Source organism: Felis catus, chromosome F2, assembly GCF_018350175.1.
Source record: "Felis catus isolate Fca126 chromosome F2, F.catus_Fca126_mat1.0, whole genome shotgun sequence".
Classification (NCBI taxonomy): Eukaryota; Metazoa; Chordata; class Mammalia; order Carnivora; family Felidae; genus Felis; species Felis catus.
Window position 1 is genome coordinate 75,035,897 of NC_058385.1, and position 14,093 is coordinate 75,049,989.

The 14,093-nt window shown below is 52.4% G+C and overlaps 1 long non-coding RNA gene and 1 other non-coding gene across 2 annotated transcripts; one reads left to right on the forward strand and one right to left on the reverse strand.

The window, feature by feature from the left end:
* Positions 1-1,625: 1,625 nt before the first annotated feature.
* On the forward strand, positions 1,626-8,967 carry LOC109495939. Its single transcript, XR_002151662.3, has 3 exons — positions 1,626-2,642; positions 3,743-3,788; positions 8,923-8,967. It is a non-coding gene; the product is annotated as an uncharacterized LOC109495939 (long non-coding RNA).
* Positions 8,765-8,851, reverse strand: LOC111558610. The gene has a single exon (XR_002739700.1). It is a non-coding gene; the product is annotated as a small nucleolar RNA SNORD35 (small nucleolar RNA).
* Positions 8,968-14,093: the final 5,126 nt, after the last annotated feature.

Consider the following 14,093-nt stretch of genomic DNA (forward strand, 5'->3'; position numbering starts at 1 on the left):
TACGTGTGGGAAGAGCCTACTCCAGCTCCATAAAAGCAGGCTTATGTTTCTTAATATTAAATTTTTTTTTTATGTTTGTTTATTTTTGAGAGAGAGAGAGACACAGACAGAGTGTGAGCAGGGGAGGGGCCGAGAGAGAGAGAGAGAGAAAGAGAGACAGGATCCGAAGCACGTTCCAGACTCTGAGCTGTCAGCACAGAGCCTGACGCGGGGCTCGAACTCACGAACTGCAGGATCATGACCTGAGCCGAAGTCGGACGCTTCACTGACCGAGCTACCCAGATGTCCGATATGCCTCTTAACAATGATGTATGTCAGGTTTTTAATCTTTTCTGTACACGACTTTTTACTGGTGTAAATGCCGGTTCAGAGTGGGATTAAGATGTCATCACAAGCAATCCGGATCCTAGTGCATAAACACACACATGCTGAGTCTGCTCTCCCTACCCTGAAACCCCACCCCCCACCCAGATGGGCTGAGTCCTACTTCCTGCAGCCACGACCCGCCGGGTGAGTCCCCACCCTCTGGCTCTGAGGGTGTTAGGACGCAGCCACAGCAAAGCAAGAGGACAGGACAGGGACTGAGGGCACGTGCCTCACTTGGAAAGTAAAAGCCACCTGTCAACTAGGGGAGAGGAAACGTGTAGATTCAGAGACTGAGTCAGTTCAGAGAACACTACATCCCCAGACTCTTCAATTTGCAGAGCGCTTTGAGAATATTTGTTTGAAACTCACTTTCCTTAGTGTCTATGGCCTGCCAGATCCTGCTTTGGGAATCTGGGGAGGGTTGTAGCCCCTTTGCTCTGGGGAAGGCCCTGCACACACACGCAGGAATCACCCTCAACCTCGAGGATTGCTGCATCCCCTGAAGTTCAGCCCCGTCACCGGCAGCTGCAGGGCCCCGGATGGGAGCACCTCCCAAACATACACAGTGTGTGTGTGTGTGTGTGTGTGTGTGTGTGTGTGTGTGTGTATTAGGAGCTGGGGCCACTTGGGGTGGGTGGAGACGTGTTGCCATGTCACGGGCTGAGGTGACCGGTGTGCAGATACTCCAAGTCAGCTGGGACAGCAGGGAAAGTGCCTGGTGGTTCTTTCTATCTCAGGGATGGGCCAGAGCAGCCCGTTTGCTCCTCTTTCCCAAGCCCTTGGCACATCTCCTCTGAAAACAATAGGGATTTTCGGTTGCTCGGGTTGTAGGACTTTGGGACCCTCCCCACTACAGAGCTGAATTTCTTTTGAATTTCTTTTGTGTTTCACCTACCGGAGTTGAGGAGCTCGATGCCCTCATTCTCATCCCAGACTGGAGGACAGACCGCTTTCTGCTCTATCCCTCGCCGAAAGGTCTGGGGGTTGAGATGAGAAGAAGTCAAAGATATGATGCCAAAACCCTCAGGCCCCAGGGGCGGCCTTGTGGGAATATTAGTGGCGTCCAGATCTGACCTCAGCTGGAGCCCCTGGGGCGGGGGTTACCCAGAGCTAGGCTCTTTGCAAGCCGGAGCCCATCCTGAAGGGGCCACCCTCCAAGCCTGGGGACTACAACTTGTTCAGCCAACCTCGTTCAAATTCTGAAGACCTCTCAGGTGGGAGAATGAATCCGGACTTATTCACCGGGGACCCGAGGACCGGACAAGGACAAGCACGTGTGTTACAGCGTGTGGCCCACACAAGGGGCACCGTGTTGAGTCACCCGGCACGGGGCTTGAGGTCTGGCCGGAGCACCTGTCCCAGTGGGTGATTTAGATCCCAATTAGGATTTCAGGTGGAACCCTGGTCGTGTCAGCTGGGAAATCTCAGCCTGGGCTGGGGCCATAGACTCACTTCCGCGGCAGGCGCAGCAGGCTGAAGGCATGGAGGGCATCAAGGTTCTGCCCGCCCTCGCTCGGGACTGTTTGGGTCACAAGGCACGGCTGACCCTTCTCGGGAAGAGCCTCTGGGTCTACTGTTAAGCAAACTGAGGGTAGTTGCGGTCAACTTTTTTTTTTTTTTCTTTTCACGCAAGCGTTTTCCCACTTCCCAAAGTTCTGGGCTTTAGGGTTCAATGACTGGGGTTAGGTAATCAGAAAGGAGCCAGTCCGTGCGTCACGCCCGTGTCTTCTGACATCCTCAGCTCTGTGACCCCAGTAAGTCTCTCTTAACATCCCCAGTATTACTGAGGCAGTGGAATGGCCCCCATAGTGAAGAGGGACAGTGAACTTGCCTTGCAGTCATTTTTATAAGCTCCTTTATGAATAGGAACAATGTCCACCTTACGATTTTACATTCCACTTTAATAAGGATGGAGTTGCCGTGGGCGATTTTGAATGAGAAAGTCTTGTCTTCTGACTACACTGAGTCTTTCTGGCAACAGCCCTGCTCTGTTTCCTGGCTCTTCACAAGATTAAATTAACTTTCTCCACAGTTCATCTCCTAACCCTCCTTGGGCAGCAACCCAGATGGACAGATCAAAGATTTGCAGAAATTCTGGCTCTCAAAGGGTTTTAGAAGCTCCTCGGCAAAGTACAGAAATCCTGGAAACAGCAGGACGGACCCGTGGATGATCTAGTCTCTGCTTGAATGCGGCCAGGGATGGGTCTCCAGGGAAATTCCTCCCTGCGCCGAGCAGAGTGAAATGCACCAGGCAAAGTGGTTTGGGAGACAAATATGTGAGTTCAGTCTGATTGCGATGGTTACGTTTATTTTATTCTTATTATTTTCAAGTTTATTTAAAGTTTTGTAGGTGAGGAAGGCCCAAAGGGAGGCCCAGACTGGGTAAAATCTCCAGGGTCCCTCCGGGTCTCAGTGGCAGAGCAAACATCTTGGCAGTTTGACTCTAACGCTGGCGTTTCCACTGGGATGGGAGGCACTGTGGCCGTTCTCATCCTTGGCCTTGGCCGGACACTCCTGGAACCTGGGCAATGTCCGCTAGACTGGGTGCCACAGGACGAGCCAGGACTGGTCTTGGGCTTGAGGATCTGAGCCTCCCTGTGTCGTCAGAGAGCCCTAATGCACAGCACGAAGTCTCCTGGCTGTTGTTACCAGATGGTTGGCTAGTCCGAGACAGCAGACGTCCGAAGGAAGGCTTGCTAGAAGGCCTTGCTTCTTCTGTCCTGAGTTTCCCTGCCTGTAAACTGAGGAGGCTGGGCAGTCTGGTTCAGCCCGGATGGGCTGTGAGTCTACAGTCTTAGAAATGGAAGACAGAGAAAACCCAGAGAAAGGCCAGTTCCTGCTTCCCTCGGTCCACCACTGAGCCTCTGTCATGCACGGTTTCTGGGCTGATAAGGGTCAGGGGCCAACATGGTGATACGTTTCCTCTCATGGGACCTCAAACTGGTGGGCTGACGTTGCATTGAGTGGACGTTGAAAGAATTTTGAGGCTACCCTTAGGCCCAGGGCGAAAAGTTTTGTGGGTGCCCGATTTGGAGGTTGAAGCACACACACCACATGGTAGTCAACTGTAGCCAGTAGAGGAACACTCATCAGTTCTAGAGAACGGAAAGATTTGGATTCTCGTTGGCCTTGAATCAGTTCTTCCCTGTGTGAACTCCAGGTGCTCTTATACCCGCAAAGCATACTTCGTGGATGGATAGATAGAAGGAGTCCTTTCGATATGAAAAAAACAGTGCTCAGAGAGGTTGGGTAACTTGCCCAAGGCCACACAGCTGGAGCGTGATGCATCCAGCACTCAAATCCAGACGTGTCCAAGTCCAATTTGGGTTCCTTCTGTGCACTAGAGCGCTCTGACCTTCATGTTCCTCTCTGGCAGATGCCGAGTTGAAAACTGGACGCGTTGTTTTAAACACAAAAAATCGGTAAGCAACAATTCATTTGCAACTGCTTTTAAAAGGGTTTCCCAGTTAAGGATAATCCTCCCGATTTGAAAATGAAAATCGTACACACAGTTACAGGAACACCCATCGGGCCTTTCCATATTTGTTCCTGAATTTGAAAGGGAGAAGCTCTGGAGGGCTACTCTTGAGGTTTGAAAAGGTGACCTCAGGCCTTTCCTGAGATTAGTGCAAAGGAGACAGGGGTGAAGTGTTTTCGTTCAGGCGATTGGAGCTGACAGGGGCCACCACCTCTGGGCCACTTTAGCTATAAGCCTCTAGGCTTTTGACGGCCACAGTGCCTTCAGGCAGAGGAAGGGTTAAATTTGTCTCTAACTACAAAGCAGGAAAATCCCACAGTGGATTCAGCAAAACACACATCCTCCTCCAGCCATCTATTTTTTTTTTCCCAATGCTTATTCATTTGAGAAAAACAGAGAGGTGGGGGGCAGCGCGAGAGGGGGGCAGAGCATCTGAAGCGAGCCCGACGCGGGGCTCGAACTCCCGAACCGAGAGATCGTGACCTGAGCTGAAGTCGGGCGCTCGACCGACTGAGCCACCCAGGCGCTCCTCCACTGGTCTATTCTGACATTGCCTGCGACTTATTATTTTTATCCCTTCCCAGTGTCTAATGTATGGCATGTCACCTGGCGAAATGAGAAGCAAGTCGAAATGAGAAAGCTACTAACTAGTGCCCAAGGGTATATAGTCCTTAATCTATTCCCTTCACGCACAGAGCTCTTGAAGAGACATTTTGTGGGTCTTTGTTTTCAGATGTGGTCTGGGCACGGGCAGGTGATAGCCCTGAAAGTGGAAGGGCCCCGGGTGATGTTGTTAAGATCACTGGACTGAATTCTGTGAAGGGGGGGGGGGATGGGCTGTGTCAGGTTCACGTCGCACACGGGCCATTCTAGCTGAGTGTGGAGTCTGGAGTCTGCAGCACAAGGCTGGAGGCAGGGAGGCCGTCAGAAAGCCAACGGAAAAATGTTTTTCTGCTCAACCTTCTAAAAGGGCAGGGATTGTGCCTACTCGTTCATCCCAGTGTCTCTAGGGTCGAATGATGTAATTTCAGTATTTCCCCACTCCCAATGGAAAGGTTAAATTTCTTTTTTTTTTATTTTTTTTTTAATGTTTATTTATTTTTGAGACAGAGAGAGACAGAGCATGAATGGGGGAGGGTCAGAGAGAGAGGGAGACACAGAATCTGCAACAGGCTCCAGGCTCTGAGCGGTCAGCACAGAGCCCGACGGGGGGCTCGAACTCACGGACTGCGAGATCGTGACCTGAGCTGAAGTCGGACGCTTAACCGACTGAGCCACCCAGGCGCCCCAAGAAAGGTTAAGTTTCAAGCAGAGCCTTGGTAGAGAGAATTGAAAGAAGGGGAAAGATTTGATAAATACGGGATAAAAGTGGAGAGGCCTTGGTAATTGCTAGAATCAGGGTGTGAGGGCAGGAAGGAGTCTGAGATGTCTCTGGCCTTCTGGCCTGAGGACTAAGGACGAGACAACTCTTCGCTGAGTGAGGTGAGGGCAGATTCGGGGGCGATGACGTTGGGTCAGGATGGGGTTGAGATGCCTGTGAACAGGCAGATGGGGATGTCTTAGGGGAGACCCCCTGAGCAGCAGGTCCTTCCCTGGTCCTTGCCTTCATCCAGGGAACTCTTCCTTACCTTGGACCCCAGGACTACCTCACTTTCCCAGGGAAACCTTTCCTGGACCCAGGTTGGTCAGTGGGGTTGACTGGCCTCAACTCCCTTCCTTCCGGCCGTGGCTCTCAGTTCGCAGCTGACCCTCACGATTATGGTTAATCGATTACTGGCTGTCACCCCTCTAGAAGGTCAGCTTCATAAGGGCCGGGACAGTGTCTCTTTCTGGTCACCAGTGAATTCCTAGTAACGAGTACCATGCCCGGAACGTAGCAGACACTCAACAAATAATTGGTGAACGAACGAGTAAGTGAATAAATGAGTACACGCCTTTGTAAAGAAACGAGGGCAGAAACGAACAAGCGTCAGGACTCTCTCTCTTCAAACACGATACGATTTGAGTCACGACTGGCTTCCCAAATGGAATCGGAGAGGCAGGTTCGTAGAGCGGGAGTAACGGGAATTCCTGGGCTTGAACCCACGTGTCTGCCCTATGGTAGGTTCTTGGTAACTACTTGTGGAAGTATTCCTGGCTTTCTCATCATCTTTCTGAATGTCTTCAGGTGAGGAATACACCCTTTTGGGGCCTCAATTTTCTTATTTGTCAAAATGAGGACATCTATCACCACTTCCCTGTGAAAAACTGAGAATCGAAGAGATAACTTGTATCAACACCATGCAACTGGGCTAAGCGTGTAATCAAAGGCCCCAAGAGTTTACAAAGGAAAATAAGGAAGCAATGAGTATAGCGTCAAGAAGCCCCAGGTCCCTCCACACACACACACACACACACACCCTTACCCCTAATTCCCCCTCTCATTTCTCATCGGCTTTCTACGGCTGGTCCCACGCCTAGAAGGAGACTGGCTTTCTTGCTGTGAACAGTTCACAACTCTTTCCGGCCGTGAGTAAAGCAGAGAAGCGTCTGAGCCTCTCAATCTGTGTGTGTTCAGCTTGCAATGCCCACCACTCCGTAGACACGCAGCGTGTGCTTGCTTCCTGACTCTTCTGCTGACCTTGGGCCTTCTCAAGTCTCTGCGCGGGGTTTAGCGCATAGCAGGTGCCTTGTGCGAGTCTGAGCTAAGGTTGAAGGAAGAGAAGAAGAGAGGCGGGGGTTGGCGTCTGTGCTCGTGTCTCTCTTTCTTTCCAGGCACGTCAGTGTCACCAGGTGTGGGTTTCGGGACAGCGAGAAGCTTACGGGAACTGTCAGAGGGGGCTCATTGTCTGAAGCAGCCTCACACCTCTTATATATGATAACGCCATGTGGAGCCCCCAAATGTTGGCTCAGGCGGGCTCCATGTGGCCTGCTGTGCTAGAAGGGTGATCCTGCAGCTGTCGCTAAATTACCAGGGGATCCTGGCCACCTCCCCGCCACTTGCCAGACTCTGCTAACGGATGCAAGAGATCGGTGATCTCCCAGCAAATGTAAGAAGCGTGACGAGAGCTCTAGAGTTCTAGATCTCTCTCTGCAGACCACAGCTCTCTCCTGAGACAAGTCAGCATGTACAAAACGGTCCCTTGTTACCCATGAAAAGGCTGTTGTGCTCAAATTGGCAAAGTTTAAGGAAAGAGGGGTGCCCTCTTGACTCCTAGCGACTGTAATCATGGCGCTCTTAATTAAAGGCTGCTGGCGGGAAGGCTCTCCTGGCATCCGAAAACTCCCTCTGGGGCAGCTGCCGAAACACCAGCCGTTGCTGGCTAGAGCTCTGGGAGGAGAGCTGCCTGGGGGCTCCTGGGAAGCCTTGTTCTGGAAGATTCTTTGTACCTGCACGTGAGCCTCAGAGAGCTGTAAGGGGAGGCCAAGGGGTTCTCAGCACCCACCTGCCTTCTGAGGCCCAGAACCCCTGGAGGGTAAGTTGCCCTCCTTCACCATCCTCTCTCCCGCACATCCCCGCAGGCAGTTCTGGGTGAGCGGGAAGTCGATGCGAGGGCTGCAGACACGGGTCCCCAAGCTCAGAGCTCAGCTTTGGTTCTAGATCTCGCTCGTTTGTCGTTGCGGGGGCGTTCAAGCAGTGGCCCCGGAATCCTACATGTGATTTCATTTGCTGCTGGTTGAAAAGGTGCCTTATTTCAAAGAGGAAACAGAACAGGTCGGGCGTCCAAAGGGGCACCTGCCTTTCCGTGGGGAGGCCGCTGCGGAGGGAGCCAGGCCCCGTCGCCCCGACTCTGCTGTCTGCAAGGGGGGAGGCGCCCACACTAGAGGGGGAGGCGGATGTGAACGGTCCCTGCCAGCCATAACTGGCAGTCACCTAGAAATAGAAAAATGAAACAGGAGGTTATGTATCCGTAGTTCCTTCTGTCTGGGCCTCAGCTGCTGGGTGAAACGAGGTCTCAGAGACAGTTCTGATTGTATTCGTCGGAAAGTCTGCTGCCTGCTTTTTTTTTTTTAAATTTTTTCGATGTTTATTTTGATAGAGAGAGAGCACGGAAGTGGGGGAGGGGCAGAGAGAGAGGGAGAGAGAATCCCAAGCAGGCTCCGCAGTTTCAGGGCAGAGCCCGACTCGGCTCGATCTCACGAACCATGAGATCATGACCTGACCCAAAACTAAGAGTAGGATCCTTAACCCACGGAGCCACCCGGGCACCTCGTCTGTTGCCTTTTTTTTTCTATATTTTATCTTTTTTTTAAAATATGAAATTTATTGTCAAATTGGTTTCCATACAGCACCCAGGGCTCCTCCCAACAGGTGCCCTCCTCGATGCCCATCCCCCACTTTCCCCTCCCCCCCCACCTCCATCAACCCTCAGTTTATTCTCGGTTTTTGAGAGTCTCTTATGGTTTGCCTCCCTCCCTAACTTCTTTTCTTTGTTTTTTTTTCCTTCCCCTCCCCCGTGGTCTGCTGTTAAGTTTCTCAGGATCCACATAAGAGTGAAAACATGTGGTATCTGTCTTTCTCTGTATGTTGCCTTTTTAACAGCAGGGCATGAGGCCCACTTTCAAGATTCCTAACCCCTCCTCAGAGGCCTCGGTCAGTACTAAGATATACAAAGGCTTTTAAGCATTGTGTACTTATTGATTTATTTTTACAATTGAGATCATTGACATACAACATTGTGTTACTTTAAGGTATACAATGTACATACATATATATTAAGAAATGATTACCCCCATCAGCTTACTTAACACCCATCCACACACGTGGCCACGATTTTCTTTTTTTCCCCTGTGGGGGCAGGGGGAGAAGTGAAGTTATGACAGAGAGCAGCCAAGGTGGCTAAGGGGCAGAGGTGACGAGCTGTCACAGCGGACCCCCCTTGTCTCAGCAGGCCCGAGCCGAAAGATACACCCGCCCCCGGAAGGGCTCCCTGCTCCCTCCTCCTGGCATCAGCTGGGCCATTGGCATCATCTGCTCTACCCACAGTGGCACCCGCAGACCATCGTGAGGAAGAGACATCATCTGCACAAGTTTTTTTCCTCGTGGTGAGAATTTTTAAGATCTACTCTCTCTCTCTCTTTCTCTCTCTCTCTTTTAGGTATATTTGCTTATTTGGAGAGAGACAGCGAGCAGGGGAGGGGCTTCCATGCTGCCAGCATGCGAACCATGCAACTGTGACCTGAGCCGAAGTTGGATGCTTAACCGACTGAGCCACCCAGGTGCCCCTAAGATCTACTCTCTTAGCAACTTTCAAACATATAATATGTATTGTTAACTATAATCGTCACGCTTCTACCGCACATTCCCAAGACTTACTTATTATATAACCAGAGGTTTGTATCTTTCGACCACCTCCACTCATTGCAAAGGCTTTTTAATTTCATTTACTGGATAATTGTATCCTAAGGCTCAAGGTATGTAAGATATATACATATATATGCAATGTACACACATATATGTGCATGTTACATGCATATGTACATGTAGAAGCATGCATACATGTATACACACATATATACATATTATATGCATATACACACGTATAAGTGTGTGTGTAGGTATATGCATATACATCATATACTCACATGCATATATATTTCTAAATATATACATATGCATGTGTTACTATATATAAATAGATACATATATACATACACCATACCTACAGATACACATATGCATATGTACAACATACACCTACATACACACCCATATACGTATACAGATACACATACACACGCGTACACACATTCAGACACATACACGTGCACACGCAGACACACACAGATACACACAGAGGCACACACAGATACACTACACATGCACACACATACATATGCAGATACATGCATATGCATGCACATGCACGCACGTGCACACATATACACACACGCGTGCACACACGTGCATACACATACATGTGAACAGTATGTGATCGGGGGTCGCAGGTGTCCTCCAGGTGCTCTGAGTGGGTCACCTGGGCTCCCAGCCTCTCTCACTGTCTTTCAGGCCATCACCTGGTGAACCCGAGGCCACCGTCCCTGCCACCACTGGCTCCCTGGCGTCTGCTCAGCCCCCGTCACCCCCTTCCTCCCCTGCTGCTGACCACCTCAGGGCCACAGACGTCGGAGGAAGAACAGTATGTGCCCCCCACCGGCCACTCCAGACTCCGGAGCTTCCCCACAGCAGAGCTGCGTGGGTGTCGGGATTAGCAGGCAGTTCTTCCTTTTGCCCCAGGCCCGAGGGGATCAGAGCAAGATGCTTAATGCACACCTCTCTTCCCACCCCGGGCCCTCGGCTTAGTCCCACGAGTCAGGGACCAGAACCCCTCCGTGCTAAGTGCCTTTGCCTCAGGCTGCTTCCTCCCCCCCCCCCCCACCGCGAACACACAGCAAAGCCACTGGTCTCCACACAGGCCTGTGGGGGGCTGGATCCTAACTTTGCATCTGTTAGTGCTTCTGTGACTGGGAGATCTCTCGGCCTCCGTTTCAATGGCTCATGGTGATCACACCTAGCAGAGATCCGGGGATGGCTGGAGACATAGAAGGCAAGGTGCCAGGCGCAGTGTGGCAGCAGGACAAATGAAGGGGGACACTGCTGTCCCCGTGTCACAGCTGAAGGAACAGGAGTGAGCGCACGCACGCTGCGTCACAGAGACTGAGCTGGTGGGACACTGGGAATCAACCTTGAGCTTGCCCGTCTGGCTCCGAAGCCTGTGGCCTTGTCTCTGCCTGGCCTCATGGTGCAGGGGCAGGGCTGGGAGGTCCACCCGGCTCCTCTGACCCCGGACCAGTGTCCTTTGTGGACAGCCGTTCCTCTCTGGGTTGCGACCGAAGTCAAGCTCAAAGCTTGCAAGGCCCAGGAAGCTGATGGTATTGGGGGCCAGAGAGACCCTGAGAGCGAACCGGTACTGAGATCGGCCCCAGGGAGGGGAGGGAGCCCTGGCTGGCTGCAAGGCCCACACCCCACCTTAAAATTAGGGCAACTGTTGCTCAGCCCTGCCCCGTGGGCTAGCTGGGGACGAAGGCCCAGAGTCGCCAAATCGGCTGATGCCTTAAGGGAAGCAAGCATTGGGGATTTTGGGTAAAATTTCCCAGGGGTCGGCAGCTAATTCAGGTAACGTATGTGCGAACGTGCGTATTACACTGGCCGGAAAAACAACCACGCACGTTAGCAGACTCTTGCCCGCAAGCTCCCACTCTGTCTACTCTAGAAACCCTTATACAATTTAATGAAGGCATCTGGGATAGATTATGTTTCCTTTGCGGACGAATCTAACAAATCTATCTCAGCGACCCCAGACGCCTTCTGACCAGCTTCAAGCTTCCAGTCAGGGACACAGAGGCGAAGGCAGCCTGCAACCTTTCGGAGAGAGACCGGGGAGGGGAATGGGGGGTGGGGGACGCTCTGCCAGCCTCTGAGGCCACACCTCACCCCTACACAGTGAGCTTTTAGGGAGAGCCATTTGGGAGTTCTGCGTCCTCGTCTGAGAGCACCAAGCTGGTCGGATCAAAGGGAAGGCTGCGGGGTTGCGTCTGCAAAGTGCCTCGGTAGCACCTGGCACAGAGGGCCCCCATAAATGGGAGCCACAGGACCTGCTGCCTAAGCCGTGGGGCCCAGGGCAGAGTGAAACAGTGGGGTCGCTTCTCGAAAATTATTAAGAACTTCAATACAGCGAGAGCAAAGCATTAAGCCACGGACGGTTCTCCTCCTCCTCCTCCTCCTCTTCCTCCTCCCCCTTCTTCTTTAATGTGTATTTATTTTGAGAAAGAACAGGGGAGGGGCAGAGAGAGAGAATCCCAAGCAGGATCCACACTGTCAGCGCACAGCCCGACGCGGGGCTGGAACCCACGAACCGTGAGATCATGAGCTGAGCCAATGTCAGACGCTGAACCGACTGAGCCCCCCGGGAGGCCCGGCCAGGGCTCTCCGAAGTGCTGGGGGCCCTGTGCGGCTGTGCAGGGCGTGCACTCATGCCGCCCACCCGGGCACTCGGCATGATTAGCTTGCAGAACCAGGATTTATGGAGCACCTTCTGTATGCCGGACACCATTCACAGCGCTTGTCGTGTCCTATGTAATCCTCAAAGGGAATTAGCTATTATTCCCACTTAACAGGTAAGGAAAACGAGGCGCAGACAGGTTAGGTCGCTTGTTCAAGATCACACAGCCGGAGGGTGGCGGGGCTGGGTTTGACGCAGGCAGTCGGGTCCCCAAGCCCTGCCCGTCAGTGTCCTCGTTGTTGTTCTCTCCCGGGCTCGAACAGGGAGCCGGGGCGGCCGGGGAGGGAGCACCCAGAGGCACAGCGGCCAGGACCAGGAGTCCTACGCAGCCCCCGACCCCCAGACAGGCCCAGGCCCAGGTGGCCGGACGGTCCTCCCAGACAGGTCGCCAGTGCGGCGCTGCGGGGAGGTCTGGAACCCGAAGAGGAAGGGAAGAGGGTTCAGATGAGGACACTCGCGCTATTCATCAGACCAGGGGCCTCTCTGCAGGACTGAAAGCTCTGGAGCTCTCTTCTTTGATCCAGACTGTGGGTCAGAGCTGAGCAACCACAGGGCAATTACTCACCTTACAGCTCCGGGCTGACTCAGCACTCAGAGCCCATGCTGGTAGCAGACGCTTCCCTCTCTCCCTCCGGTGTTGGGTTTCCAGGGACCGGGGGGCACCCCAGGACATAGGAGGTGGCAAGTCCCCCCGAGACCCGACCTGTGCTTGTCTCGCCTGGGGAGCGTGCTCTCCTCAGAGGCCCCTTCTCCTGGCGTCTCCTGGCGGGGGGCAGTGAGCAGAAACTGCGGGGTCTCATCGTGTTCAATTAATTTATTTTTTAAATGTTTATTGATTGATTGATTTAAAATTTTTTTTTAATGTTTATTTATTTTTGAGAGAGACAGAGACAGAATGCGAGTGGGTTGGGACAGAGAGAGAGGGAGACACAGAATCTGAAACAGGCTCCAGGCTCCGAGCTGTCAGCACAGAGCCCGATGTGGGGCTCGAACTCACGAGCTGAGAGATCACGAGCTGAGAGATCATGACCTGAGCCGAAGTCGGATGCTTAACCCACTGAGCCACCCAGGCGCCCCAAATGTTTATTTTTGAGAGAGAGAGAGAGAGAGAGCGAAAGCGAGAGAGGGCACACAAGCAGGGGAGGGGCAGAGAGAGAGGGAGACAGAGGGTCCAAAGTGGGCTTCGCACAGACAGCCGGAGGCGGGGCTCGAACCCACACACCGTGAGGTCGCGACCTGAGTCGAAGTCGGATGCTCCACCGACCGAGCCACCCAGGCCCCCCGGTCTCATCTTCTTCAAATAATCTCATGAGTTTAAGATTCTAAATGGCAAGAGAAAGGATGATGCCTCCATAACAGTCGTGAAAATGTTAAAAACAAAGATTAAAAAAAAAAAGTATGCCCATCTTAATGATTCTCTTCAACTAGTGATTTCATTCCTTGTCCAGGAAATAAAAATGATGATCAGTGGGGTTGGGATGATGGCAATAATAATAATAATAATAGGGAGTGTATATCGAGCCCTTACGATGTCCCGGGCACGGCGCTAAGTACCTTATTCAAATTGTCTCCTGTGCACACACTTACTTGATACAGGTGGTGATTCTACTGTCCAAACCACCTCCAATCTTTCTTCAAGTCGCACTAAATTACAGCTTAGGTCATTTGCATGCACTTAGTCTCCTTAATTGAACGTTTATGGCTGGATAATATAACCAAGGTGTGAACGCGTGATAATTCATCCAGTTCCTCTGCTCAAATTGGATCCGGCCTGCTGGAAAGGGGAGTCAAGTGGAAAGGAAGGTGGGAAAAGGAGGCGGGGCTCGCTTGCCGACCAGCAGGCAGGCCCCCACCCCCCACCCCCTGCCTGTCCCTGCCACACCCCCACCTCCCCCCATCACCCAACTCCGGCCACCTTACCCTTTTGGTCCTTCTTTGCTCCTGAAAGTCTGTGTGCTCCCCAGGGCCTTTGCAAATGCTGTTCCAGTCTGTCTTCCTCTTGTGGAGGTAATATCTACTCATCCTTTAGACTCTCGGCTTGAACCCTCGAGGGCGCTGGGTCTTCGTGCTGGGCAGCTTTTCTTTCCCGACGCCCGTCAAAGCCACGGTTGGACAGTCCTTCGGGAGCCGAACTTGGGTGTTAGACTACCCTGGTTTCTCCCAGGCAGGTGACAGGTGCTAGGCTAACGCTCCCCACCCCGACTGACCCAGAGTTCTCTTCCGCCCCAGGCAAAAGCGTTGCTCCCTCAAGGTCTGTACTAGGAGTG